Here is a 423-nt window from a genome sequence, read left to right on the forward strand (position 1 = left end):
CACACTAGATACGCTTTGATATTTTTTTTTTAATCCCATGTAGATATTTAGAAATGCCATTATTTCATTTACTTAATGTTTAGTGAATATATTTCATTCCTTTGAAAGACAGTTTCAGTTTTTCAATACTCTGCAAACAAGTAGAATAAGCAAGAAGAATATATGTTAATGTTGTATTCTGATTGATATAAGAAACTGGATATAGAAATATATTAGTAAAAGTACATTTGTTTTTTATGATAAAATAATTTGGTGATCTTGTATACTGCTAAATTGCAGTAGTACAAAATTGCTTGTCTCCTTTTGATTTATTCCATAAACATGTGGAATTTTAAATGTGTTCCAGTTTTATTAGTAAAGGAATCTTATGTTTTCCAGGAAGTACTTCCACATTTAGATACAGGAAGAATACACACAGGTACC

The 423-nt window shown here is 27.4% G+C and overlaps 1 long non-coding RNA gene across 1 annotated transcript in view; it reads left to right on the plus strand.

The window, feature by feature from the left end:
• The first annotated feature begins 142 nt into the window (after positions 1–142).
• Positions 143–423, plus strand: part of LOC119587008 — a 461-nt gene continuing 180 nt past the window's right edge. Inside the window, exon 1 of the long non-coding RNA XR_005229985.1 lies at positions 143–418. This is a non-coding gene — a long non-coding RNA (uncharacterized LOC119587008). The remainder of the gene's footprint in view (positions 419–423) is intronic.

Source organism: Penaeus monodon, chromosome 22 (genome assembly GCF_015228065.2).
Source record: "Penaeus monodon isolate SGIC_2016 chromosome 22, NSTDA_Pmon_1, whole genome shotgun sequence".
Classification (NCBI taxonomy): Eukaryota; Metazoa; Arthropoda; class Malacostraca; order Decapoda; family Penaeidae; genus Penaeus; species Penaeus monodon.